Here is a 27,879-nt window from a genome sequence, read left to right as displayed (position 1 = left end):
TCCTGGTTTACTCACTCTCCTGGTTTACTCACTCCCCTGTTTTACTCACTCTCCTGGTTTGCTCACTCTCCTGGCTCACTCACTCTCCTGATTTACTCACTCCCCGGGTTCACTCACTCTCCTGGTTCACTCACTCTCCTGGTTCACTCACTCTCCTGGTTCACTCACTCTCCTGGTTCACTCACTCTCCTGCTGCACTCACTCTCCTGCTGCACTCACTCTCCTGGTTCACTCACTCTCCTGGTTCACTCACTCCCCTGGTTCTCTCGCTCTCCTGGTTCACTCGCTCTCCTGGTTCACTCGCTCCCCTGGTTCACTCACTCCCCTGGTTTACTCACTCCCCTGGTTTACTCACTCCCCTGGTTTACTCACTCTCCTGGTTCACTCACTCTCCTGGTTCACTCACTCTCCTGGTTCACTCACTCTCCTGGTTCACTCACTTCCCTGGTTCACTCACTTCCCTGGTTCACTCACTCTCCTGGTTCACTCACTCCCCTGGTTCACTCACTCCCCTGGTTCACTCACTCTCCTGGTTCACTCACTCTCCTGGTTCACTCACTCTCCTGGTTCACTCACTCTCCTGGTTCACTCACTCCCCTGGTTTACTCACTCTCCTGTTTTACTCACTCTCCTGATTCACTCACTCTCCTGGTTCACTCACTCCTCTGGATAATTCACTCCCCTGGTTCACTCACTCTCCTGGTTTACTCGCTCCCCTGGTTTACTCACTCCCCTGGTTTACTCACTCCCCTGGTTTACTCACTCTCCTGGTTCACTCACTCTCCTGTTTTACTCACTCTCCTGGTTCACTCACTCCCCTGTTTTACTCACTCTCCTGTTTTACTCACTCTCCTGTTTTACTCACTCTCCTGGTTTACTCACTCCCCTGTTTTACTCACTCTCCTGGTTCACTCACTCTCCTGGTTCACTCACTCTCCTGGTTCACTCACTCTCCTGGTTCACTCACTCTCCTGGTTCACTCACTCTCCTGGTTCACTCACTCCCCTGGTTTACTCACTCTCCTGTTTTACTCACTCTCCTGATTCACTCACTCTCCTGGTTCACTCACTCCTCTGGATAATTCACTCCCCTGGTTCACTCACTCTCCTGGTTTACTCGCTCCCCTGGTTTACTCACTCCCCTGGTTTACTCACTCCCCTGGTTTACTCACTCTCCTGGTTCACTCACTCTCCTGTTTTACTCACTCTCCTGGTTCACTCACTCCCCTGTTTTACTCACTCTCCTGTTTTACTCACTCTCCTGTTTTACTCACTCTCCTGGTTTACTCACTCCCCTGTTTTACTCACTCTCCTGGTTCACTCACTCTCCTGGTTCACTCACTCTCCTGGTTCACTCACTCTCCTGGTTCACTCACTCTCCTGGTTCACTCACTCCCCTGGTTTACTCACTGCCCTGTTTTACTCACTCTCCTGGTTCACTCACTCCTCTGGTTCACTCACTCCTCTGGATAATTCACTCTCCTGGTTCACTCACTCTCCTGGTTCATTCGCTCCCCTGGTTTACTCACTCCCCTGGTTTACTCACTCCCCTGGTTTACTCACTCTCCTGGTTCACTCACTCCCCTGTTTTACTCACTCCCCTGTTTTACTCACTCTCCTGTTTTACTCACTCTCCTGGTTCACTCACTCCCCTGGTTCACTCACTCCCCTGTTTTACTCACTCTCCTGTTTTACTCACTCTCCTGTTTTACTCACTCTCCTGGTTTAATCACTCCCCTGTTTTACTCACTCTCCTGGTTCACTCACTCTCCTGGTTCACTCACTCTCCTGGTTTGCTCACTCTCCTGGTTCACGGCAGTTTTCCCAAGCACCATCTTTTACACACTCGCCCGATTTATACGCAGCCTCGAATTGCACATTATTTGGTTACAACCCCCCTCCCCCGGTTTGCACACTGCCCTGTTTACACACTCCCCTGTATTACACACTCCCCTGATTTACACACTGCCCTAATTACACATTCCCCAGGTTTCCACACTCCTGTGGTTTAACTCTCGTCTGGTTTCACACACTCGTCTGATTTAAACAATCCACTGGTTTTACACCCCCCCTGATTTACACACTCCCCTGATTTACACACTCTATGGGTTTGGATACAGCAAAGATCTTACACACACCCTGGTTTACACACTCCCCTGATTTACACCCCCCCTGATTTACACACTCCCCTGATTTAAACAATCCACTGGTTTTACACCCCCCCTGATTTACACACTCCCCTGATTTACACACTCCCCTGATTTACACATTCCCCTGATTTACACATTCCCCTGATTTACACATTCCCCTGGTTTCCACACTCTCCTGATTTACACACTCTATGAGTTTGGATACAGCAAAGATCTTACACACACCCTGGTTTACACACTCCCCTGGTTTACACACTCTATGGGTTTGGATACAGCAAAGATTTTACACACACCCTGGTTTACACACTCCCCTGATTTACACACTCTCCGGGTTTGGATACAGCGAAGATGTTACACACCACCCTGGTTTCCACACTCCCCTGGTTTGCCGCTCCCCTGATTTCACACACTCAACTGGTTTAAACCATCCACTGGTTTTGCACACTTCTTGCTTTACACAGTGTATACTCCATTTGATCCATACACTCCCCTGTGTGCGTACACTTCCCTGGCTGACACACTACCTGCTTTATCTACTCATTTGTTATGTGTGGCTTTCCACACTCACCTTGTTTTGCACATTCACCTACTTTTGTGCACACAGGTTTACACACTATTTGATATGCCCACACTCCTGGTTTACACTCACACTAATTTTACACACTCCTGGATTTAAACGCCACTGATTTATACATGCCCACATTGTGTTTTCCTTCTTTGTCACAATCCACTCAAACACACCCCTGATTTTACAGCCTCCAGGTTTACAGACATCGATATTGCACAATCACCTCATTTTACACACTCCCCTCATTAACACACTTACACCCCTGGCTTTACACTCTCCTCTGGTTGTACCAAATTCCCAGCTTTACACATTCCCAGTTTACATAATTCGATTAAATTATGATAGTTTTGATTGAATTCCACTCTTTCCGTTAGAAAATGAAGCACATCTGACTCAATATTTCAATACCAAATGTATCAAGGTATCTCCTTGTGTTGGTGTGGGACATATTGTACTGGGGGGAAACATTAAAAGCTTCCTTATTGAGCTCCCATGCTCAACACAATCTCTGAACAAATCTAATACTCTTGTCAAAGAATTCAGCTCCAGTTGTAAACTTCTCCAGTCTCCACTTGAATAACTGACATCCTGTTCTGAGCAGCTTACTGCACTTTCTCTGCAATAGGCACCATGACATATTGTCAAAGCTGGATTTTAAAATTCTTATTCAGTTTGTCTAATATAGAAGTCTGCATGTTTACCAATCATACTTCTTATAATGTGTGTCATTGCTTAGGTCTCTTCTTGAAGCATGAGACCTGGTCCTGATGTCTGAAGCTACCTTTTTCATTCTGCTTAAGTTATGAATGTTCTTATCTGTAACATCTGGGCTACATCAATGACATTAGTATGAACTTCATCAAGCACCGAGAGTGTCTATGGCACAGTGATGGAGCTGGATTGTGCTGGGGGGTTTTGAATAATAGAAAACTGATTTGCTTTTGTGTCAGGTTGAGAATATATTTAATGTTTATGACTCCAGTTCACAAATTTTAAGAAGTTTTCATGATAAATAATTGAGCATGAATGTTAAGTTCCAAACGAGATGAAAACGGTTGTCCATTATCTTTCATCAGCCTCTGTGTCCATGTTCCATGTGTTCCGGATCTTCGCTTTACTTTATTTCCCTTCAGATTAAACATACACGCATCGATTAGGAGCTGCAGACTTATGCACTCTCTATCTCTCTGTGTCTCTCTCTCTTTGTCTCCCTGTGTGTCTCTCTCTCTGTCCCTCTCTCTGTCTCTCCCTCTCTCTCTCTCTGTCTCTCACTCTGTCTCTCTCTCCTTCCCTTTCTGTCTCTGTCTAAGTGTCTCAATGTCTCTCTCCTTCAATATGATTATCTCACTCCCTCTCTTCCGCTCTACATCTCTGTGTTATGTGCCACTGGTTCCATTGTTCTCTCTCTCTCTGTTTCTCTCTAGTTTCCTTTATGTGTCTCTGTCCTCAATATCTGTCTACTTCAATATGAGTATCTCACTCCCTCTCTCCCGCTCCACATTGCTGCGTTACTATGTCGCTCGCTCTATTTTTCTCTGTCTCTCATTTTCAATCTGTCATTCGGAGTGTTGTGGACACAGTGATAACACGTGTAACACTGGCCCTCACTGTCAATACTGGACACAGTGATAACACGTGTAACACTGACCCTCACTGTGAACACTGGACATGGTGGTAACACATGTAACACTGGCTCTCACTGTGAACACTGGACGCAGTGATAACACGTGTAACACTGGCCCTCAGTATGATCACTGGACACAATGATAACATGTGTAACACTGGCCCTCACTGTGAACACTGGACACAGTGATAACACATGTAACACTGACCCTCGCTGTGAACACTGGACACAGTGATAACACGTGTAACACTGGCACTCGCTGTGAACACTGGACACAGTGATAACACGTGTAACACTGGCCCTCACTGTGAACACTGGACACAGTGATAACACGTGTAACACTGGCACTCGCTGTGAACACTGGACACAGTGATAACACGTGTAACACTGGCCCTCATTGTGAACACTGGACACAGTGATAACACCTGTAACACTGGCCCTCACTGTGAACACTGGACACATTGATAACACGTGTAACACTGGCCCTCACTGTGAACGCTGGACACAGTGATAACACCTGTAACACTGGCTCTCGCTGTGAACACAGCTGCCGTGTTGTGGGTGAAACGGTCACTGTCCCTCCTCCACACAGGAAGTCCTGGTCTATCAGATCATCTTTATTTTTAAAATTTGCTGTTTGGATCAGAATGGTCAGAATCTGTGTCACTGTGAAAATCTCCACTCTCAGAGGGGGTGGGATTATTCGTTAACTGGGGGTCCCTGCTTGTTGAGTTTGCGGTTCAGTGTTACCGGGCAGTGCAGGAGGATCACATCAAGCAGGAAAATCTCCACTGAGAGAGAGGAGATCAATTGTATTTTCACCTTCAAGGGAGGTTTTTCATCAATGAATTTAGATTTTAAAATATGACTGGCTGCTGCCGGGTATTTAGGTAAACAGAAAATAGGGAGCAGAAAACTCAGAGAGTTGAACAGTAATTAAGACACGGATTGGGAACAAGTGTTCTGGAGAAGGGGGTGTCGATAGCCTGGGTCACATTGTGATCCAAAAAGACGAGGTGTTGGGTGTCTTAAAAAATATTAAGGTAGGTAGGTCCCCAGGGCCTGATGGGATCTACCCCAGAATACTGAAGGAGGCTGGAGAGGAAATTGCTGAGGCCTTGACAGAAATCTTTGGATCCTCGCTGTCTTCAGGGGATGTCCCGGAGGACTTGAGAATAGACAATGTTGTTCCTCTGTTTAAGAAGGGTAGCAAGGATAATCCCAGGAACTACAGGCCGGTGAGCCTTACTTCAGTGGTAGGGAAATTACTGGAGAGAATTCTTCGAGACAGGATCTACTCCCATTTGGAAGCAAATGGACGTATTAGTGAGAGGCAGCACGGTTTTGTGAAGGGGAGGTCGTGTCTCACTAACTTGATTGAGTTTTTCGAGGAGGTCACTAAGATGATTGATGCAGGTAGGGCAGTAGATGTTGTCTATATGGACTTCAGTAAGGCCTTTGACAAGGTCCCTCATGGTAGACTAGTACAAAAGGTGAAGTCACACGGGATCAGGGGTGAGCTGGCAAGGTGGATACAGAACTGGCTAGGCCATATAAGGCAGAGAGTAGCAATGGAGGGATGCTTTTCTAATTGGAGGGCTGTGACCAGTGGTGTTCCACAGGGATCAGTGCTGGGACCTTTGCTCTTTGTAGTACATATAAATGATTTGGAGGAAAATGTAACTGGTCTGATTAGTAAGTTTGCAGACGACACAAACGTTGGTGGAATTGCGGATAGCGATGAGGACTGTCGGAGGATACAGCAGGATTTAGATTGTCTGGAGACTTGGGCGGAGAGATGTCAGATGGAGTTTAATCCGGACAAATGTGAGCTAATGCATTTTGGAAGGTCTAATGCAGGTAGGGAATATACAGTGAATGGTAGAACCCTCAAGAGTATTGAAAGTCAAAGAGATCTAGGAGTACAGGTCCACAGGTCATTGAAAGGGGCAACACAGGTGGAGAAGGTAGTCAAGAAGGCATACGGCATGCTTGCCTTCATTGGCCGGGGCATTGAGTATAAGAATTGGCAAGTCATGTTGCAGCTGTATAGAACCTTAGTTAGGCCACACTTGGAGTATAGTGTTCAATTCTGGTCGCCACACTACCAGAAGGATGTGTAGGCTTTAGAGAGGGTGCAGAAGAGATTTACCAGAATGTTGCCTGGTATGGAGGGCATTAGCTATGGGGAACGATTGAATAAACTCGGTTTGTTTTCACTGGAACGAAGGAGGTTGAGGGGAGACCTGATAGAGGTATACAAAATTATGAGGGGCATAGACAGAGTGGATAGTCAGAGGCTTTTCCCCAGGGTAGAGGGGTTAATTACTAGGGGGCATAGGTTTAAGGTGAGAGGGGCAAGGTTTAGAGTAGATGTACGAGGCAAGTGTTTTTACACAGAGCACAGTGGGTGCCTGGAACTCGCTACCGGAGGAGGTAGTGGAAGCAGGGACGATAGGGACATTTAAGGGGCATTTTGACAAATATATGAATAGGATGGGAATAGAAGGATACGGACCCAGGAAGTGTAGAAGATTGTAGTTTAGTCGGGCAGCATGGTCGGCACTTGGAGGGCTTGGAGGGCCGAAGGGCCTGTTCCTGTGGGGTACATTTCTTTGTTTGTTGAGAAGAGGGAGAATTCTGCCCTGGGAAATGTCATTTCCAAACCTTGTGTGTGGATGTGAATATTGTGGAAGAGAGTGTGTGAAAGGGGCGGGCCAAACAGGAGAAACCAACTGTGTTTGTGTGTCCGCTCTGACCAGGAGATCTCCCAATCCCTCTGGGACTAAATGGAAATATTTTTCATTCCAACAATCCCCCTGTTCCCCTCCTACTTTTCCAAGTTGGATTTCAGGGCAGTTTCGATGCTGCTTTCCAGATTTCTGTGGAAAGGTTGGGAAAATGAGAGCGATCGGGTGAGAGAGCGCGAACAGTGCATCAGTAAAACGGGTTTAAATGCAAAATGGAGCCTTCAAATCGCGTGAAACCTTTTCTACAGCAAACATGAGAGTGTGAGAGACAGGAAGGAATTATCCTGGGACACTGTGGAGCTGGAATTTGAGTGGAATTGGAGAGTTTGGGACGAGAGAAAAACACAGAGAGGCAGCAGCAGCCTGGAGCTGAGAGCAGGTTGTCTCCGCCCCGTCCGCTCGCTGCCTTTAAGTTGCTCAGTGCCGCCACCAGAGGCTTCATTTCTCACCCACATTGACGGAGAGATTTTGTGCAGAGTCTCGGACATGAGCGATAGTGCAGCCGCCGAAACGGCTCCTAAAGCCGCCGCCCCAGTCAAGGCTGTCAAGAAGCAGAAGGCGGTTCCCCGGAAGAAACAAGAAGGTCCCGGGCTGGGCGAGCTGATCCTCCAGATTGTGGCGGAAAGCGGCTATCGCAAGGGGATTTCCTTACAGGCCATAAAGAAGGCGCTGCGGAGCAAAGGGGTCGATGTGGATAAACGGGGGGCCCAGATCAAGCAAAGTGTCAGAAGGGAATTGGCTAAAGGCGCCTTGGCTCAGGTCAAGGGCACGGGCGCCTCCGGCTCCTTCAAGATCGTGAAGAAGACAACCGGGGGGAAAGTGAGAAAGACCGGAGCAGGCAAGAAACCTTCAGTGAAGAAACCAGCAGCCAAGAAATCTCTCAAGAAACCAGCAGCAAAGAAATCTCCCAAGAAACCAGCAGCCAAGAAATCTCCCAAGAAACCAGCAGCCAAGAAATCTCCCAAGAAACCAGCAGCCACGAAGGCGGCAACTCCCAAAAAGAGCGCGAAGAAAGCAGCCCCGAAGAAAAAGTCACTTGTGAAAAAGACCACGGGCAGAATAAATCCGACCCAATTGAAGGCCAAGCCCAAAGTGAAATCAGCAACGGCTAAGAAACCAGCAAAGAAGTGAAAGAAGGCGAGCAAATTGTAAACCTCTGAACCCAAAGGCTCTTCTCAGAGCCACCCACATCTCTCAGGAAAGAGCTGACCCCCCGACCAATGAATCGCTGTCCCGGTGCTGGGAGCAGATTTCAGACAGAAATGTCAATCCAGTATTGCCGCTCACTCGCTGACATGCTCTGCACCGGGCCTCTCCCCCCACTCTGCACTAAAACACTGCCTGCTCCAACACACATTTTATATTCCAAACAGAAGTGAAAAGAGCGCGCTGAACAACACGTACAAACTGCAACATCATACAGCATCTAGTTAGAAACGCGGATCTTATAAATCCAGACGTGTCAGTAATGTTCAGCGCCCTCTTTTCACTTCTGTTTGGAATATAAAATGTGGGTTGGAGCAGGCAGGAGGAGGAGCTGGATGATCAAAGACATTTCACTGCTCTGTCTGTCACTCAGTCTGCTCCCCGCCTCTCTCTCTCAGTCAGGTCGGGGCGGGCTGTATAATAAAGGAAAGAGCAGCAGCTCGTCTCATTCAGGAGCGATTTGACTGAACAAGCATCATGTCTGGCAGAGGGAAAGGAGGCAAAGGACTGGGTAAAGGCGGAGCAAAGCGGCACCGCAAAGTGCTTCGTGATAACATCCAGGGCATCACCAAACCAGCAATCCGCCGCCTGGCTCGCCGTGGCGGCGTCAAGCGCATCTCGGGTTTGATCTATGAGGAGACTCGCGGGGTGCTGAAGGTTTTCCTGGAGAATGTGATCAGGGACGCGGTCACCTACACTGAACACGCCAAGCGCAAGACCGTCACCGCCATGGATGTGGTTTACGCTCTCAAACGCCAGGGCCGCACTCTCTATGGATTCGGCGGCTGAGGAAACCCATTTGACAATTTAACAAAACCCAATGGCTCTTTTAAGAGCCGCCCAAATCCTCACATTGAGAGCACTGACCTGAGAATGGCAGCAGAATAACTCATCGAGCTGGTTTAGCGAGTCAGCTTGGAAACCGCGGTTTTCTGTTAAGACGGGTAGCGTTAGAGCAGGAAATCCTTTCCCATCATTGATTTGTTTTCTCATTACAAGGCGACATAGATGCGTTGTACAGTCTGAAACCACCATTCCCCAAAGTCAAACCTGTAACCGCACAAAGTGAACACTGACATTGTAATGCGATCGGGAATTATGTACCTGCTCCATTTTATTCATCTTATCTCGGTTGCGTCCAATCCGAGACAAAAATGGGACCAGGAATCATTGAGAAGTTTTTAATACTTACAACTTGAGATTGATTTTTTCAGTTTTCTCAAATATCCGTTCCTGGTCCCTGTGAAATTGGCGGGCTTTTTGAAATTGATGGGGTGTCAGTTGCAGGTCCACCAATCAGGGCCCTGATATCCTTGCCGCTCATCGCTCTTTTCAAACCTGTCCACGGGATCGGGCTGCATCCAATGAGGAGAAGTGGGCGGTCACTATAATGTCTTAAATAGGCAGCGAGAGAGCGGCGCCAGCATTCTCAGCGTGTGCGTTTCCCCCAGTTTCACATCATGGCCAGGACCAAGCAGACAGCTCGCAAATCGACCGGAGGCAAAGCTCCTCGCAAACAGCTGGCTACCAAAGCGGCCCGCAAGAGCGCTCCAGCCACGGGCGGAGTGAAGAAGCCCCATCGCTACAGACCCGGCACTGTGGCTCTGAGGGAGATCCGCCGCTACCAGAAATCCACCGAGCTGCTGATCCGCAAACTGCCCTTCCAGCGCCTGGTGCGAGAGATCGCTCAGGACTTCAAGACAGACCTGCGCTTCCAGAGCTCCGCCGTCATGGCCCTGCAGGAGGCCAGCGAGGCTTACCTGGTGGGGCTCTTTGAGGACACCAACCTGTGCGCCATCCACGCCAAGCGAGTCACCATCATGCCCAAAGACATCCAGCTGGCCCGCCGCATCCGCGGGGAACGCGCCTAAAGCCCGGATTCAGCACCAACAACAACAAAGGCTCTTTTAAGAGCCACCAAGTCTGTCAGGAAAAGAGCTTCAACACCCAATTCCCTCAGTTGAGATGCGGTGATTTAGAATATGATCATTGGCAGTATCTCTGCATTCGGAAGCTTTAGTGACAGAACAGGGCAGAATCTGAGTGACACAAAACAATTCGCTCTTTTTCCGATAAAGTGAGTGGCTCTGAAAAGAGCCTTTGTGTTATTAGATTAAAGAATGGTCGCTTCACTTCTTGCCGGCGCCAGCGCTGCTTTTCTTGGGCAGCAGCACGGCCTGGATATTAGGCAGCACCCCCACATTCACTTCGCTTCAGGAGGAGTGGCGGTGCACACATTGCTGATTGGTTATCTGAACAACATTGTGGAGCCTGGCACAAACTGACCAATCAGATGTCTGTTTGAAGCACCAATCAGGAGACTCCACGGTGCTGAGGGCGGAAAGTTTGGGCGCCAAATGTTCAGATTCCAACCGAATATTTATTTCAAAGCTTAAAAGAGCGCGAAAAGATAAAACAGAGAAAATTGCATAGGGACCGTAAACACGTGACTAAATCACTGAGTATAAAATTGTTGGATTCTCTCTCCGTAATCTACAGTTTCCCTTTATCTGTCAGTTTCTCATTTCGGGTTTTCTCTCTAACAGAACAAACCCAAAATGAATTAAAGCAAAATAATGCGGATGCCGCAAATACGAATTGAAGAGAAATGCTGGATAAACTCAGCATGTCTGGGAGAATCTGTGGAAATGTTTCGGATTTATAAAAGGGGCATTTAATCCGAAACTGTCTCCACAGATTTTTACAATCTGGAGTCCAATCGAGTTTAATCTGGCTGCTGTTTAAAACGCTCTCAGCCGCAGACAGAATGTCTAATTTACAGCCAACTACAAACCTTATTTTAAAAATTCCATATGTAGACTACTTCAGTGTTAAAAGTGGAGTGAGCAATTTGGAGCTCGTGTCAGTATTGAAATGGAGTTTTCCCACAACACTGGTGTGCTCTCAATAAACTGATCGATTATTGAGGAAGCCTGAAAGAGAAAGGGAGGTTTTTGGAAACCTGAACACAAATTGAAAGGGAGGTTTTGGAGTTCTATTGTCTCTCCAAATCTAACCAAGTCAGAAACCAAAGACACACAGGGACACCGAGCAGTCACTAAATGATGAGACTTATTTTCAAGGCACGAAGATCGACCGGGCGATAACTGGACATCACCCAGGATGTTATGTTCCAGTGAAACCCTATTTGAACCGATTTGGCTATTCATAATCTAATAAGAATTTAAAAACGATGGTTTGGCTGCTTTCCAGAAATTGTGGGTGGCTCTTAAAAGAGCCGTTGGGTTTTGATGAGTTTGAGAACAGTTTTACTTGGAGCTGGTGTACTTGGTCACCGCCTTTGTCCCTTCCGACACGGCGTGCTTGGCCAGTTCCCCGGGCAGCAGCAGGCGCACGGCGGTCTGGATCTCCCGGGAGCTGATGGTGCTGCGCTTGTTGTAATGGGCCAGGCGGGAAGCCTCACCCGCAATGCGCTCGAAAATATTGTTGACGAAGGAGTTCATGATGCTCATGGCCTTAGAGGAGATGCCAGTGTCGGGGTGAACCTGCTTCATCACTTTGTAGATGTAGATGGAGTAACTCTCCTTCCTGGCTCGTCTCCTCTTCTTGTTGCCCTTCACTGGTACCTTCTTCTGGGTTTTCTTAGCGCCCTTCTTGGGAGCTGGAGCTTTCTTGTCCTCAGCCATGGTCAGAGCAAACTGCAGACACACAATAACTGAGAACTGCCACACACCTGCTCTTTTCCAGAATAACCCGCATTAGCTATGAGGAGCGGTTGAGTAAACTCGGTTTGTTCTCACTGGAACGACAGAGGTTGGGGGCGAGGTTGAGGTCTACAAAATTATGAGGGGCATGGACAGAATGGATACTCAGAGGCTTTTCCCCAGGGTAGAGGGGACAATTACGAGGGGGCATAGGTTTAAGGTGCGAGGGGCAAGGTTTAGAGGAGGTGTACGAGGCAAGTTTTTTTACACAGAGGGTAGTGGGTGCCTGGAACGCGCTACAGGAGGAGGTGGTGGAAGTAGGGACGATAATGACATTTAAGAGGCATATGGACAAATACATGAATAGGAAGGGAATAGAGGGATACGGACCCAGAAAGTGTAGATTTTAGATTAGACGGGCAGCATGGTCGGCACGGGCTTGGAGGGCCGAAGGGCCTGTTCCTGTGCTGTGCCTTTCTTTGTTTGTAACTCACTTACCGATGTTAATGAATGATGGGAGAGAGACCAAGTCACCATTGGGGAATTTATGTGACGTTTATTTGCATCTGTTTTGTTGGTTCAGGTACCCAATTGCAGCATCTGCCCCCCCCCGCCCCATCCACAAACTCTGGCCAGTGAGATTCCCCCTAATTGACACATTGCTCTGACTCTGGGCCTCCCTCTGCCGGCAGCAGCACATTCTCTCTGCTGGTAATAACACGTCACTCTCCAGGGACTGTCGCGGCTGCCGGCTATACCGCGCATGCGTGCCCACTCAGCCCGATCAGGCAGTGCGCAGGCGCGGTACACAGCGGGCCGGACCGCCTCCTCCTGACGTCACCGGGCTGTCCGAGGGCAGCTTCTTTGAAGCAACAGCAGGTTGAAGCGGCGCCAGAGAGCAGATCCTCCATTTTGTAGCTGGCAGCTGTGAAGAATTGAAAATGGACGGTTTTGTAATAAGGGAGAGAGGGTCAGAGACACAAACAGGCCCGGATCACACATCTAGATCTGTGGGAGAAAGTCGCTGAGGAGAGTCCACAGCAACACAAAGCAGAGCTGGGGTGAGCTCCACGGCCTCTGCTCAACAACCCATTAAGAAGAAGCTGGAAACAGGAACACAGCAGAATAAAGGTGATATTTGAAGGTATGTCTTTATAAATTGTGCCAATGCAAATCAGGATCTCCTCTGGCTGATTTGTTTGCTGATGAAACGTGGAAGCTCTCTATGTGTTGCCTTCCAGACATCTTTTCAATTCTAAACACACTGAACCGCAAATTATAAGGGAAGGAGGATGATTTCTTTTGGCGCTGTGAAGAATTTGATGTTTTCCCAAAAGTAATTGAACGTTAGGAAACTGCGCGTGGAAAATCAAACCTACTACATGTTCCCCACACTGCAATGACATCTCGAAGAAAACGGTTAGGAAGGGAACTGTCGATAGACTGGCTGCGCTGAACAACAGTTTTTATCGCTATTTTCCAGAGGAGAAGTTTCAGATTTTGAGAGAGAATTAGTTGGTGAAAACTCCCTTTGAGTTTGAGACCCCAGACTCAATTTACTGATTTATAGCTGACTCCAAATGTACAAACTGAGCTTCTCTTACCTGTGACTGCACATTAATAATACAGCACAACTCCCATGAGGTTTTCAGAGTTCCAGCGTAGCGTCTCCGAGAAGTACCCAGTACGGAGTAAAACAAGCATTCTTTTGCTATTACACATCACAAGGATCTACATGTTCAAGGTTGGATTTTTCATCCTCAAAAGGATGAAGACAGCACAAAGGAACCAGCTGAACTCTGCACCTGATACACGCACTGCCCTCTCCTCTAAACCTGATTGGAGTGAGATCATAAGGACCAAGCAAGCTCACCTGCTGCATTAAAGGCAAGAGAACATAGTGGGTCGTGGAGGTCAGCTGGTGTGGGTCCCAAACGCTGGCCAGCATGGGTCCCAAAGGGTGGCCGGTTGGTTAAAATGGGTCGCAGGTAAAAACAGTTTAAAAGAACTGCTCTGTAAAATACTGCTGATTCAGTTCATCCATTTTCCCTTCATTTACCAGGACTAACTGATGTTTATTAATCCCGCCCTTCATCCGGAAGTAGAATCCAGAATTATTGATTTACAACTGGGGCTCATTTGAACATTGCTGCGAATGTTTTTGGATAAAATGTTAGAAGAGCAGTGACAACAACATTGTGAAAAACCTGACTGAAATAAAACCCTGCTGTGGGTTTACGGGCCACCTGTCGGTTTCCAATCCATATGTACGGACTCATCTGTAATAAACATTTTTTGTTTATTACACTATTCCATAATGCTCAGCTTCTGGCAGAGAATGATTTATTTTAACTCCAGCATTTTGCCCGTGTATTCTGCGTGGCTTTAAAATGAATATGATAGTTGTACACATCTGGCAGCTCCTAATCGATGTGTGTAAGTTTACTATGAAAACTTCTTGGAATACATGGGCTGGAGACACAGATATTAAAGATATTCTCAATTTTTTTTTCAATTATACAAAAAATGTCAGCAAAATCCAGCTCCATCACTGTGCCATAGACAGTATCGGTGCTTGATGAAGTTCATACTAATGTCATTGATGTAGTACATATGTTACAGATAAGAACATTCATAACTTAAGCAGAATGGAAAAGGCAGTTTCAGACATCAGGACGAGACCAGGTCTCATGCAACAAGAGACCTGAGCAATGACATATTATAAGAATTATTATTGGTAAACATGCAGTAACGGAAGAAGAAACTGAAGAAGAATTTTAAAATCCAGGTTTGGCAGTATGTCATGGTGCACCTTACAGAGAAAGTGCTGCAAGCTGCTCAGAACTGGATGTCAACTATTCAAGTGGAGACTGGAGAAGCTTTCCACTGGAGCAGAGTTCATAGATTTCATAGCATTTACAGAGCAGAAGGTGGCCATTCGGCCCATCGAGTCTGCAATGGCCCTTGGAAAGAGCAAACTAATAATAATAATAATTGCTTATTGTCACAAGTCGGCTTTAATTAAGTTACTGAAAAACCCCTCGACGCCACATTTCGGCGCCTGTTCGGAAAGGCCGGTACGGGAATTGAACCCACGCTGCTGGACTTGTTCTGCATTACAAGCCAGCTGTTTAGCTCACTGTGCTAAACCAGCCCCACAACTACCTAAACTCACACCTCAACCCTCTCCCCGGAAACCTTCCCTAACCTTTTTTGGACACTAAGGACAATTTAGCATAGCCAATCCACATAACTTGCGCATCTTTGGACTGGGAGGAAACCGGAGCACCCAAAGGAAACATGGGGAGAACGTGTGACTCAGTTGACGGTGTAAACCAGGGGAGTGTTCAAATCATATTCAATTACAAATTGGAAACCAGGGGAGTGACTACATCAGTGGTGTGGGTAAACCAGGGAGTGTGGAAATCAGGGGAGTGTTTCAAACCAGCGGACTGTCCAAGACCAGACAATTGTCCAAAGCCACTGAAATGTATCAGCCAGCGGACTGTGTGAGCCAGGATAGTGTATAAACCAAATTCAATTTCAAATTGGAAAGGGGTGAAAATGAAGTCAATCAATGAAATGTTTTGCTGCTGGAGGAGAGAGTGGGGCCACCTGGGGCCGGTTGCTGCCCCCTCCCGGGGTGAAGACCCTGCCTCCAACCTTTTGTCTTTTCACCGCCGTGCCTGAAGTGGGAGTGGGTCCACCTGGGGACGGTTGCTGTGCCCCCTCCCTGGGTGAAGGCCCTGACCTCTGTCCTCCCACCCCTCTGCCTGAGGTAGGACCACCTGGGGCCTGGTGCTGTTCCCCCTCCCGGGGTGAAGACCCTGCCTTTGGTCCTCCCGCCCCTCTGCCTGAGGTGGGAGTGGGACCGCCTGGGGCTGCTGTGAAGACAAAGGACTTTGTCTTGGGCCCCCACAGGGCTGAAGAGCGCCGTCCGCCCACTTCTTTCACCCCCTGTGGCGGGTGTGTGGCAGTTGCCACTTTGCTTTAGGCCCCTCCAGGTCTGAAGAACGCTGCCCGTTTACAGTGACTATCTGCTGTTGCCCTGCAGCATCTTCCCCTGTGGCACCTGCTGTTGTTGTGCCACGTCCTTCCCCCAGTACTCTGATTTCAGTTACATGGCTGTGCCGTACCAAGTGTGGGCATGGTCAGTACCCCAGGGGCATCCTCCACTCTGCTGGGGGCAGGGCGGCCAAGAACCTATGCGGGGGCAACAGCCACTCGACCCTCGGCGGCCCCCTCGCCCTTCCGCCTACTAACGCGGCAACTTGGGGTCAAATGTTATGCCCACCCCACCATGGCCATCGAGGCGTGCACTCGTGCGATGGCCGAGGTCATCGGCCTCTTGGCCATCGTAGCCGCCTCTAGGATGTACGGCAAAGCCGTGTTTTTCCTGCGGGCCGAGCAGGCGGTCCACCGTGTCCTGGAAAGGGGGTCACAGTGGGTGGGACACACATGGCCGTGGACCCGCTGGAGGCCATCGCCGAACGTGTCTCCTCCTCCCCCATCTCAACCTCCTGGGGGAGGTCAGGTCCGGGGTGGCGCCGCTGACACTCGGCCTCGGGACCCTTCCCTCCGTCATGTATACTCGGAGCGTCAGGCTTTTGCCCGCCTGACCCGGGAGGAGGTCACGCTGGGAGGTTTTGTGGTTCCCCACCAAGGGAAGGATCATAAAGTGATCTGGTCTGCGGTGCCATGCCTGAAGAGGGCTGGGGCATATTCGCCGGAACTGCCCCACCCTAACGGCCGCTGCCAACACCATCTCCAGGTCGGCCGTGGCTGGCACTGCCCCCCTCTCCTCTACCACCTCTTTGTCTGCCCAGCAGCCGGCCCCTGACAACACCGCGGCTGCTGGCGGGGGGAGAGGGAGACTCCACTAGACCAGAGGCAGCCTAAAAAGGCCAAACGGAAGACGGCGTGACGGTCAGACCGAATCCATCCACACCTTGGCCCCATCACGAGTACTGACCCCGTGCCCATCCAGGGGCCTGCGGCAGTCACCAGAGTCCCTATATCTTCGGGTCGTGGGCGGGCGACGGTGAGGAAGGCTCCCCGCTCACAAGGCCCAAGCAGACGATGCCAAGGAGCCCAGGATCCATCCCGGAGCTGTTCCCGGGGGTCTTTCCGAGTCTCTCCGAGGGGCCGGCTACGACAGTGGAGGCGGGGTTGCCACGGACTCTGAATCGAGGGGGAAGCCTGCGAGGAACCCGCCTGAGGGTGATCCTGGGGGTGGGATCGACTCAGACCAGGGGGAGCAGCGACAGGCTGTTCTGTTCCTCGGGGGGGCTCCTGAGGGAGCTCAGGCACGGTCCGCGTACTGGCACTTTAACAACCTGCTGCTGGAGGACAAGCGGTTCCTGGACTGGATTCGCCTTTTCTGGGCCGGCTGGAGAAAGAAGCGGGGTGGCTTCCCCTCCTTGAGGCTATGGTGGGACTTGGGCAAGACTCATGTCCGCGCCTTCTGTCAGAGGTACACAAAGCGGTCGATGGCGGGGCGGAAATCCACGATCGCCAAGTTTGCTGAAGAGGACTTCGATCTGGAGTCACGTCTCGCTCAGCCTGATGAGGACCCACCCTGGGGCTGCTGTACAGGGAGAAGACGGGCGTGCTGCGGGACCTGCAACTTGTCGGGTCCCACGGCGCGTACGTGAGGTCGCGGATCAGTTTCCTGACAGACATGGACCGTGGCTCCCCCTTCTACCCGCTGGAAAGAGGATGCAGGGCCCGTCAGCCGACGACGGTCCCTCGTCTCGGATCCGGAGGGGGTCAGGACCCTAAATCAGGGACTTTTATTCTGACCTCTTTACTGCAGATCCGTGCAGCGAGGACGCTTGCAGAGTTCTGTGGGAGGACCTGCCGCAGGTCGGCCCGGAGGTAGTCGGGAGGCTCGACCAAACCGTCAATCATCAAGACCGGCACCCTCGACAGCAAGACCCCAGGGCTGGACGGAATGACCGTGGAGTTCTTCAGTGCGTGCTGGGGAGCGACTACGCGGGGGTCCTGGGGAATGTATCGTGACCGGTGAGATGCCCCTTTCGTGGTCCCACACCGTCCCGGATCGCACCATTTACCATGATCCACCCGGACAGTCCCACACCGTCCCGTACCGCACCATTTACCATGATCCACCCTGACAGTCCCACACCGTCCCGGACCGCACCATTTACCATGATCCACCCTGACAGTCCCACACCGTCCCGGACCGCACCATTTACCATGATCCACCCTGACAGTCCCACACCGTCCCGGACCGCACCATTTACCATGATCCACCCTGACAGTCCCACACCGTCCCGGACCGCACCATTTACCATAATATCCATCTGGTCCGGGACATCCATCATTCCCAGATGACTGGGATGTTGAGCGCCTACCTGTCTCTTGACCAGGAGAGGGCGTTCGACAGGGTGGGGCACGAGTATTTGCTCGGGCCTCTGCGAGCCTTCTGGTTCAGGATGCACTTTGTCGCCCGGATCCGATTACTGTACGCTGCCTCGGAGTGTCTGATTAATGTTAACCTGTCCCTGACGGCGCCCCTTCGCTTTGGGAGAGGAGTGCGTCAGTGCTGCCCAACTTTATTCTCTCTGCGTGGAGCCTTTCCTGCACCTCCTGCGGAGGAGGTTGTTGGGGCTGGTTCTGTGCGAGCCGGGCATGGCGGTTGTAGCCATCTGGGATGGCCACTTCCAGAATACAAAATGGACGCTCGCAAAGAATATAGGGAACTGTGGACAATGCTAGAAAACAAGCAGGCACAGAGCCTGAATGGATATTTGGGAAACAGCTCCCAGACGGAATTGAAACTCTGGGTCGATTAGCATATTGATGGCCCATCTCCGGGAAACAAAGGAATGACACTCAGGTCACCGATACTATTGCAGACATCCCGGCGCCAGTTCCCCAACCGAAAAGCACAAACAAAGCAAGGCCAACGGCCACCTGAGACACGCCCAGCCATCAGGGCACCCACCCCTTTATTGGTCAAGATCGATAACAGTGATCGAGAAGCGGCCCAATTAATTGGGACCAAGTTTAAGGCCCACCTAAAAGCGCGCAAAGCCCCTCCAAGGATAAGAAGGAACCCCCAGGAGAGATTCACTCTCTTGGACTTGGCTCTCAAAGCACAGAGACCCATCCACCAGCATCACCAGAAGCAAGTAAGTTCAAGGTCAACGATCGCTACCAGACAGACGACCTTCGCTGTTCTCCTGTGTATCTTCAAACCCAACAGCCTCAGATCCAAACAACGGCCATTGTTCCTCTGACAAAGTGGGCACCCGAAGTTAAGTACAGGCGTTAGCGTTAGAGATAGTTTAGTTTGTAGTACTGTTGTGCATGAGTAGATCTTACGGTGTGTGTAAATATATAGTATTGACTTTGAACTAACTAACTGGTGTATTGGCTCTTTGATCAGTATTCGGGTTTGAACCTTGTGGCGGTATCGAGAGATACCTGGCGACTCTAAAGTAAACATAATTAGGATTAAGGAAGGCGACCATGTTGACCGCCATATTTATAACCAGATAAACAGAGCAACACGGTGGTCCTTTCGGCTTACGCTGATGATGTGCTGCTCATGTTCATTGACCCCGGTGACCTGCGGAGGATGCGAGAGTGCCAGGCTGTGTACTCCGCCGCATCTTCTGCTGGGATCAACCGGGCTAAATGTTCCGGACTCCTGGTCGGTCCATGGCAGATGGACCCCCTCCCAGAGGAGCTCAGGCCCTTCAGCTGAAGCCGGACCAAGATCCTCTACTTGGACCAACATCCTCGACTTGGGAGTCTATCTTTGCCCAGCAAAGGAAGGCTGGCCGGCGAACTGGCAGGAGTTGGCGACCAAGGTCACCGCTCGCCTGGGACGCTGGACAGGACTGCTCCGAGTGATGTCCTACAGGGGTCGAGTTCTCATCATAAACCAGCTGATAGCCTCCATCTTGTGGTACCGGCTGTTCACTTTGACCCCTCCCCCTGTCTTTGTGACAGGCATCCAGAGAACTCTGATTCGGTTCTTCTGGGACAATGGATTGCACTGGGTCGCTGAGGATGTCTTGAGTCTCCCGCTTGCGGAGGGCGGTCAGGCGCTGGTGTGCCTTCGCATCCAGATCACGACTTTACGCCTTCAGACTCTGCAGCGATACCTGGACGTTGAGCCTCCTCCACGATGGTGTGCCCGGGCGAAGTATTTCTTCCCCCAGGTGCACGGCCTGAACTACGATGTGCAGCTCCTGTTCGGTGACCATCAAGGTCTTCAGAATTCTTTGTTGACGCTGCCAGTCTTGTACCAGGACCATCTCAAAGTCAGGAACAGGGTCCCCACGTGCCACAGCTCTCCGCTGTCAGGAGCAGTGGCTCTCGTAAGGGAGCCGCTGCTCAGGAATCCGCACCTCCGCCAATATCCATTCCGGTGGCTGGCGGAGCGGAGGGCTGTGGATGGCGGGGTGACCAGGATCGGGGACATGCAGGGTGGCAGAGGAGTGGACTGGATGACGCCCTACGAGCTCTCCGAGCGCGGTGCTGTGTCCATCCAGCACGCGGCCAAGCCCATCCGAGGCCTCAAAACCGTCGTGCTTGGCCCCTTGGACTCGAGACGGCGCAGTTGTGTGGTGGCATCCCGTCTGAGCGGACCCCTGCTGTGACGGAATTCCATGTTGGTCTCAGGCCCTGGAACCTCCTCCGGCCGCCGGTACCCCACAACCCCAGCCGCCACACGGAAACACCCCCCGTGCCTTTTCATACCGCGCAGCTGGGTTTCCTGTACGGCCTGCTCCCAACTGGGACAACGTAAAATTCATGAAAAAGACCATGGCAGAAATATCCTACATAGCGACGCACCGACTGATCATGGTGAGGGGTGGGGGGACGTTAACTGTGTCCAGGACCCAAGGACAGACAGGTCAAACCCCAGAGCAGGGAATACCTTGAACATGGAGAAGGAACCCGGTCGCTTCATGGGGCAGAAGAGGGTGGTGGACACATGGAGGATCACCCACCCAGGGGAGAAGGAGTTCTCCTTCTTCTCCTCAGTCCACAACGTATACTCGATGATTGACTTCTTTGTGGTTGGAAAATCGGTGCTCCAAGGGCTGGTCAAGGCAGAGTACTCCGCAATCGTAATCTCCGATCACGCTCCACATTATATGGAAGTGAGGTTGGGGACGGGCTCTACCAATGCCCCACAAGGAGGTTGGACACTGCCCTATTGGCCGAGAAGCACTTCAGTGAGAGGTTATCACAGGCCATAGCGGAGTATACGACAAACAAGATTGGGAGAGGTCTCATCCTCCACGTTCTGGGAGACGCTGAAGGCCGTGATTAGAGTGGAAATTGGGCAGAACGGTGGCGCAGTGGGTTAGCACTGCGGCCTCACTGCGCCGAGGTCCCAGGTTTGATCTCGGCTCTCGGTCACTGTGTGTGGAGTTTGCACATTCTACCCGTGTTTGTGTGGGCTTCGCCCCCACAACCCAAAGATGTGCAAGTTAGGTGGATTGGCCACACTAAATTGCCCCTTAATTGGAAAAAAAAGTAAAAAATGAATTGGGTACTCTAAGTTTAAAAACAAAATTGGGGAAATTATTGCCTTTAAAGTGCAAAGGGAGAGAGAGGAGAGAGCGGCTAGGCCTCAACAGCAGAGCTCTTGGCGGAAAGGAAAAAGCTACAAATGGACTTTGACCTGCTCTCCACGAGGAAAGCAGTGCACCAACTCCGCCAGGCACGGGGACCGCTATAAAAAAAACAGGGACAAAGCCAGCCGCCTGTTGGCACACCAGCTGAGAAAGCAGGCAGCCACCAGAGTGATCGTGCAAATTAGGGACAACAGAGGCACACTAGAAACAGACCCAAACAAGGTTAACAAGACCTTCGAGGACTTTGACTGGCGACTGTACACCTCAGAGCCCCCAACAGGGGGCTCAGGGATGAAACAGTTCCTTGATAGACTAGACATGCCAGTCGTGGGGGAGGACAGAAAATGGGGCCTGGGAGCACCGCTAGAACTGGGAGAGATCATGGAGAGTATAAGCTACATGCAGGCAGGTTCCGGGCGGACTTCTACGAAACATTTGTGACAGCACTGGCGCCACACCTGAGGAAGGTGTTCACAGGCTCGCTGGCAAGGGGCACACTGCCACCTATACTAGCACAAGCCTCAATCTCGCTAATACCTAAGAAAGACCCGACTGAATACGTTTCATACAGACCCATTTTGCTACGAAATGTAGACTCCAAAATATTGGCCAAGATCCTCGCCAAAAGACTGGAAGACTGCGTACCAGAGGTGGTCGCAGAGGATCAAACGGGCTTTGTCAGAGGTAGACAGCTAACATCGAACATCAGGCACCTGCTGAACGTGATCATGATCCCATCTGGGGTCAGAGCACCCGAGGTGATCGTTTCCCTGGATGCAGAAAAGGCCTTCGACAGAGTCGAGTGGAAGTACCTTATAGAGGTGCTGGAGCAGTTCGGGCTCGGATCAGGGTTCACCTCCTGGGTGGAGCTCCTGTACAACGCTCCAATGGCGAGCGTATGGCGAAGCAACACCAGCTCCCAGTACTTCCAGCTCCACAAGGGCACCAGGCAGGGATGCCCGCTGTTACAGCTGCTGTTCGTTCCAGCGATCGAATAATTAGCGATCGCTCACAGAACAGCAAAGAACTGGAGAGGGATCCAAAGAGGAGGCAGAAAGCATCGAGTCTCACTCTTTGCAGATGGCCTGCTCCTCTACATCTCGGTCCCACAAAGCAGCATGAAAGGAATCATTGCGCTCCTGAAAGAGATTGGTGCCGTCTCGGCCGATTAAACACAATATGAGCAAAAGTGAGATTTTCCCGGTGAACCCGCAAGGGGGAGGGGCAGCACTGGTGGGACTGCCGTTTAAACAATCCCAACACAAATTCCACTACCTGGGGATCCTAATCGCTCATCACTGGATGGGGATCCACAAATGGAACCTGACCAGTCTGGCAGAGGAAGTCAAAAAGGACCTGCAGAGATGGAACACACTCCCACTCTCCCTGTTGGGGAGAATACAGACAATCAAAATGAACGTACTGCCCAGGTACCTCTTCCTATTCAGATTGATCCCAATCTATATCCCCAAGGCCTTTTTTAACTCACTGGACAAGTTAATCATGGCGTTTGTATAAGGGGAAAAGAATGCTAGGATCACAAAGAAGGTCCTACAGAAACCAAAATCCAGGGGAGTGCTAGCCCTCCCAAACCTTCAATTCTAACACTGGGCAACGACAGCGGCATCTTTTACCAAGATGGCGCCGTAGCGAGGCAACTCTCAGCGAGCTCTCCCAAACAGATCCACTTTTTACTTAACTTATACTCGTTCTAATCTTTTAAAAATTAATTCTAAAACTAACATTATTACTAACCTCTCTCTTTTATCTTCTCTTGCAGGCTTGAACATCCTCCGAAGCCCTTGGAGACCTTTTGACCCGACCCGACCTGACCTCCGCGACCTGGAAGAAGATCGGGCCCAAACCGGAAGTGAAGCCCCGACCTCGATTTGGAGCCGAACCGGACCTCGGAGCTCCAAACCCGGCCAAACTACTGACGCCAGCCCCCTGATCGCCTTGCCCAGTCCCCGGAGCTCCCGACCCGACCCCCGACGGCAAGACCCGGCCCAACGCGACCCCCAGAGACCCGCCCAGCGACCCGGCCCTGAGAGGCCCGCCCAACAACCCGACCTACCTGGTGATGGAAGAAAGAAAAATCCACGTGGAGGCCCGAACGGGCCCACTTCAAGATCCTACCATAGCAGCACCCAGGGAGGGAACAGACCACGGGACCCAGCCCAACCTGCCTCAGGAAGCCCCTGCCCACGACCCAGGACTCCCGAAATGGCGGAGACCCCGTGCGAGGACCCAAAAGCGCTGCAAGGTATTCCCGTGCCCGCAGAAGGCCGGGACCCATCCGGATCGCAAACGTGCCCCCTTGCAACCCCTCTACCTCAACCAGTGCCCGGGACCCTGCCAGACGCGACCCCAGTTACGTAAACAGCGCCCTTGTCCCCGCCAGCGCCCTGGACCCCGCCAGACACGACCACCTACCTTCCACAAGAACTGACATCTGCCATCGGATCCGAGGATCATCCAGCAGCAGCCGCCGACCGAGGAAGCGAGGGAAACGCGGCGGTCTGTAGGTTAGACTGAAGCAACGCGGTTTCAAGACCCCGCTCCCCAGCATATTCGTGGCAAACGTCCAAGCGATCGAAAACAAGCTGGATGAACTTAACGCCAGACTTACCTCTCAGAGGGAAGTAAGAGACTGCTGTGTGCTGTGTTTCACAGAGACATGGCTCACCCCTGCCTCACCGGACTGTGCCATACAACCTGAAGGCTTCTCAATTCACCTGGTGGACCGCACTGCATCATCAGGCAAAGCGAAGGGTGGAGGGGTTTGCCTCCTCATCAATTCCTCCTGGTGCTTGGATGTGACGACTCTGGCGACCCACTGCTCCCAGACCTGGAATACCTGACCGTGAAGTGCCGCCCATATTATCTTCCACGGGAGTTCACTTCAGCCATTATCACAGCGGTCTACATCCCACCCCAGGCAGTATTGAGGAAGGCGCTGGACGAACTATACACAGTAATAAACAAATACGAAACAGAACACCCGGAGGCCTTGTTCATCGTGGCCGGAGACTTCAACAAGGCCAACCTCAAGAGTGTACTGCCAAAATTTTACCAGCACATCTCCTGTCCCACCAGGGGCGACAACACTCTTGACCACTGCTACTCAAAAATCAAGGGCGCCTACCGTTCCATCCCCCGACCGCACTTTGGGAAATCAGACCACAAGACGGTGCTCCTTCTCCCGGCATACAAGCAGAAACTCAAGCGGGAGAATCCAGCTAAGAAGGTTGTGCAGTGCTGGTCCGAGGAGACAGAAGAGCTCTTAGAGACAGTGGACTGGTCCATATTTAAGAACTCAGCGCCCAACTTAAATGAGTATGCCACCACCGTCACAGACTTCGTCAGCAAATGTGTGGACGACTGCGTGCCAAAGAAAGCAGTACGTGCGTTCCCCAACCGGAAACCATGGCTCAATCGCGAGACTGACTCCCTACTGAAGGACAGATCTGAGGCGTTCAAGGTAGACGACCCTGACCTATACAAGAAATCCAGGTACGACCTCCGCAAAGCCATCCGGAATGCCAAGAGAGAAGGTCAAACCAAGCTAGAGTCAGACAGACTCTCGGCGGCTGTGGCAAGGACTAAACAATATAACGGGCTACAAAGCGAAGCCGAACAGTATCTCTGGCAGCAGCGCAACCGATGAACTTAATGCATTCTATGCTCGGTTCGAGCAGGTAACCAACAATCCGCTGGCGAGTGCCCCAGCAGCCCATAATTCACCCATACCCACCATCACAGCTTCCGAAGTCAGATTGGCCTTCCTGAAAGTGAACCCTCGGAAGGCGACGGGCCCAGATGGGATCCCTGGTCGTGCACTCAGAGCCTGCGCGGAGCAGCTGGCAGAGGTATTCACGGACATCTTTAACCTGTCCCTACTCCACTCCGAGGTCCCCACCTGCTTCAAGAAGACCACCATCATACCGGTACCAAAGAAGAACCAGGCAACGTGCCTCAATGACTAACGACCAATGGCCCTGACTTCAGTCGTAATGAAGTGCTTCAAGAGGTTGATCATGAAGCGCATCACCTCCAGACTCCCAGAACGCCTTGATCCACTGCAATTCGCATACCGCTGCAACCGGTCCACATCAGACACCATTTCCCTGGCCCTACACTCATCCCTAGAGCATCTCAAAAACAAGGACTCCTACATTAGACTCCTATTTATTGACTACAGCTCCGCCTTCAACACCATAATCCCAGCCAAGCTCATATCAAAGCTCCAAAACCTAGGACTTGGCTCCCCACTCTGCAACTGGATACTCGATTTTCTTACCAACAGACCACAATCAGTAAGAATGAACAACAACACCTCCTCCACAATAGTCCTCAACACCGGCACCCCACAAGGCTGCGTACTTGGCACCCTACTCTACTCCCTGTACACACACGACTGCGTGGTAAAACTTGGTTCCAACTCCATCTACAAGTTTGCTGATGATACGACCATCGTGGGCCGGATCTCGAATAACGACGAGTCCGAATACAGGCGGGAGATAGAGAATCTAGTGGAGTGGAGTGGTATAGCGACAACAATGTCTCCCTCAATGCCAGCAAAACTAAAGAGCTGGTAATTGACTTCAGGAAGCAAAGTACTGTACACACCCCTGTCAGCATCAACGGGGCCGAGGTGGAGATGGTTAGCAGTTTCAAATTCCTAGGGGTGCACATCTGCAGAAATCTGTCCTGGTCCACCCACGTCGACACTACCACCAAGAAAGCACAACAGCCCCTATACTTCCTCAGGAAACTAAGGAAATTCGGCATGTCCACATTGACTCTCACCAACTTTTACAGATGCACCACAGAAAGCATCCTATCAGGCGGCATCACAGCCTGGTATGGCAACTGCTCGGCCCAGGACTGCAAGAAACTTCAGAGAGTCGTGAACACCGCCCAGTCCATCACATGAACCTGCCTCCCATCCATTGACTCCATCTACACCTCCCGCTGCCTGGGGAAAGCGAGCAGTATAATCAAAGATCCCTCCCACCCGGCTTACTCATTCTTCCAACTTCTTCCATCGGGCAGGAGATACAGAAGTCTGACAACACGCACAAACAGACTCAAAAACAGCTTCTTCCCCACTGTCACCAGACTCCTAAATGACCCTCTTATGGACTGACTTCATTAACACTACACCCTGTATGCTTCATCCGATGCCAGTGCTTATGTAGTTACATTGTATATTGTGTGTTGCCCTATTGTGTATTTTCTTTTATTCCCTTTTCTTCTCATGCACTTGATGATCTGTTGAGCTGCTCGCAGAAAAATACTTTTCACTGTACCTCGGTACACGTGACAATAAACAAATCCAATCCAATCCAAGAGAGATGGGATGGACAAAGGAGGCAGAAGCCGAGTGGATGCACGCAGAGGAGACCCCCTCAAGGGGACCTGCCCCCGGGCTCTCGCCAAGGCGGCTCTCCCAAGAAACACTCCAGCAGCCCAGTGGTGATAGCCACCTCCAGACGTGGAACCAACTACGGCAGCAATTCGGACTGACCAAAATATCCGACAAAGCCCCCATCTGCAATAACCACAGGTTCACACCAGCACTCACCGACGCCACCTTCAAAAGGTGGAGACAGGATGTGGGGGACATTGACAGTCAGGGACCTATACACTGACGGTAGGGTCACAACACTGGAAGAACTGACGCAGAGATTCCAACCAGCTAAAGGCAACAAACTCAGATACCTGCAGCGACAAAGCTTCCTCAAGGAAGGAGACAAGGACATAACCACGACCACCATGACAGACACTATTGGAAGAGCTACTGGGCGCAGACATCCTCGGCAGAGGGAACTGTAGTGACATGTACGAACAACTGCTAGAGAGGGCCGACACCGAACTGGACACGACAAGGAGGAAATGGGAAGACGACTTGGGGTTCGAAATATGGTGGGGATTCTGGAGCGACGCACTGCACAGGGTCAACTCTCCCTCCGAGGCTCAAACTAACACAGCTAAAAGTGGTACACAGAGCCCACTTGACCAGAACCCGAATGATCAGGTTCTTCCCAGAGGTGGAGAATAGATGGGAACCCTGCCAAGGAGGCCCGGACAACCACGCCCACATGTTCTGGTCTTGCCCCAGACTTGGTGGGTACGGGACAGCCTTCTTCGAGGCAATGTCCAAAGTGTTAGGGATGAGAGTGAAGACATGCCCGAAAGTGGCAGTCTCTGGGGTATCAGACCAGCCAGATCTCTTCATGGGGAGGAGGGCGGATGCCTTTACCTCCCTGGTCGGCCGCAGTAAAATTTTGC

At 51.0% G+C, this 27,879-nt stretch overlaps 1 long non-coding RNA gene across 2 annotated transcripts in view; it reads right to left on the bottom strand.

Moving 5' to 3' along the window:
- The window catches only part of LOC140400110 (uncharacterized), a 70,787-nt gene that overhangs the window by 4,162 nt on the left and 38,746 nt on the right, over nt 1-27,879 (bottom strand). The window contains exon 3 of one of the 2 annotated variants that reach the window (XR_011938049.1): nt 3,663-3,844. The exons of the other annotated variant lie outside the window; for it this stretch is intronic. This is a non-coding gene — a long non-coding RNA (uncharacterized lncRNA). Of the gene's footprint in view, nt 1-3,662; nt 3,845-27,879 lie in introns of those variants that run through there. 2 annotated transcript variants of the gene reach the window in all.

This window comes from Scyliorhinus torazame, chromosome 24 (genome assembly GCF_047496885.1).
Source record: "Scyliorhinus torazame isolate Kashiwa2021f chromosome 24, sScyTor2.1, whole genome shotgun sequence".
Lineage (NCBI taxonomy): Eukaryota > Metazoa > Chordata > Chondrichthyes > Carcharhiniformes > Scyliorhinidae > Scyliorhinus > Scyliorhinus torazame.
Note: the sequence above shows the minus strand (reverse complement) of the source record. Positions and strands in the feature narration are given on the sequence as shown.